Below are 2321 nucleotides of genomic sequence, written 5' to 3'. Positions count from 1 at the left end.
TTGTATTTAACAAAAATTAGTTGACATTTTTCTGAGCACTTTGGTTTTCTGTTTTACTATTGCCTTATTTTCTCGTTGTTATATTGCAACGATAGATTGTGTTGCTGACGAAGGAGTTGGACCAGAAGACTTTGAAGACCCAGAAGACTTTGCTGAGCCAGGCAAGCAGCCCTTTGACCATGTCTATGAAACCCCTTTTATGCATGTCATATAGCACTTTATTATTGTTGCATCGGAATCATGATGGGATGGTAGCAATGGGTTGCCTTCGTTTACTCCTTGTTGATACTCGCATTGTGCATGACCCTACCTTCCTATGAGGGTTATGCCGGTGGGAGTAGATAGGATGCTAAAGTAGATGCTACGCAAATGGGACGGGTATATATATGCATGGTGATGGAGACAAAAGTATTACTAAGACTTTTCGAAAACCCCGTTGGGTGCCACTAATGCCCGAGGGAGATGATGAGCTAGGTAACCACTTGACAAAGAAGTGGTGTACCGGAGCAAGTTGTGTGAGTGTGTTTTCGAAAACGGATTGGTTTAAGTTGCGACCGTTATTCCAACCTTACATGTACAACCACAATACCCCTTATGGGACGGGGCTTTGTTGATTACTTTGGTCAATACTAGCAGGGAGCCCGCATTACTAGTGGCGAGAGGGTATGAGGTACTCTCTCGATATGGAGTCGTGCCAGGTAGGGCGACTATGGCTGTTTTTACAGACACCGGGCACACCGTTGCGTCCCCTCTCGGATGGTACGATCTCGAGTAAGTCTCGCATGATGTACATCGTGAGGATAAGGGACAACGAGTGGACTCTTTGTTAGTGTTGTCCAGGGAAAGATAATGTTCGGGTGCTTACCCCGGGTACTTGAGGCACCGCGGGTCGTGAATGACACGGAAGTTCCCCGTTTCTTGTGGGTAAAGTGTGCAACCTCTGCAGAGTGTAAACTATTCGAATAGTCCTGTCCACGGTCAAGGACAGTTGGGTAACCGCTCTTGGGCTACGTCCACATGTTTACAAATGGGTGTGTGTGTTTGGCTAAGTGGGAAGAACTACTTGGGTCAAGTCAAAGGACTTGACATGATTGAGTTGGGTTGATGCCCACTCCATTTATGTTGATATATGTAACCAGTCCCTATGGTTACTTGAATTCATATGATGCATGTATTACCAATTGTTGAACATGTCATAGCAGAATAAAATTAGCTTTCTGCAAAATTTACCTATATCATGCATTGTTGTATCTTGGACCAAAACATGGGTTGCTTGCGAGCACATTCAAAGTACTCATTGGCTTGCCACTGGTTATTTAATTGGCCAGGCATGGAAGAATAGGAGTTCAAAGAAGAACTATTTGGAGACGAACATGCGAACTAGGACGCTTTCCCAGTCAGAATGCCTGCAGGGTTCAGGCTTATGGCATGGGTTCCACTTCTCTACGAAGATTTCCGCTGCTTAAGTTTATTAGGTATTCAGCCCTTGAAGCCTTATCTATGTAAGACTTGACCATAATGGTCATAATTAGTGTAAGACGGTATGTATGGATGTAACACTCTTGTTATTCAGCTTCTGTGTGTTCAGTGAGCATTGAACTCTGGGATCACTGTACACGTGCATTTGGTGATAACGACTTATGAGTCGGGGTCCCTACAAGCCTGGATTTTGCCTTCTCTCTTTTTCCGGACTTGTTTTGCCTTTGCCTTGGATTTGAGTTTTTGGAATCAATACAAATGGACTTATCACTTGGGCATGCCCTTGACTTTCACCCAGGTGACCCATCTACCTTTCATTCAATCTCATTTCTCTGAAAAAATCCCAAAATGGTCAAATGAATTTTTTTCATAAAAGAAAAATATTCATTTTCTCTTTTGAAACACATTTCAGAAATTAGTGCTCCAAAGCAACCCTCATTTTTATTGCTCCAAAATTCTTGAAATAATTGCTTAATATTCTTTGAACCTTGGCCCACCTCCCCAAGCAAAAATATTGCATGACTTTTTGTAATATTTTTTCTATAGAAAATCATTTCTCTTCTGGCCCAAAAATGCACTTTGTTCAGCAAGTGTATTTTTCCTTGATCCTTTGGTGTTGGTTTTTCTTGAGCCTCATTACCCTCCTAAGTAAACCTTAACCCCAGGAGATCAGCCCTAATAGCCTTCTAGAAGCCCTCCAAAAGTAGCGGCCAAGTTTCTGGCTAGAAATTGCCAAGAAGCTTGAGTCACGTCTGGTCGGCCTGGCAGTGAGTTATCAGCCTCCCTAGACCTAACACTGCGCGAACTACATCCCAGACAAGGTTTGGCCGAACATGGGCGTC

Source organism: Aegilops tauschii, chromosome 3 (assembly GCF_002575655.3).
Source record: "Aegilops tauschii subsp. strangulata cultivar AL8/78 chromosome 3, Aet v6.0, whole genome shotgun sequence".
Taxonomy (NCBI): domain Eukaryota; kingdom Viridiplantae; phylum Streptophyta; class Magnoliopsida; order Poales; family Poaceae; genus Aegilops; species Aegilops tauschii.
This window is presented reverse-complemented; position numbering follows the sequence as displayed.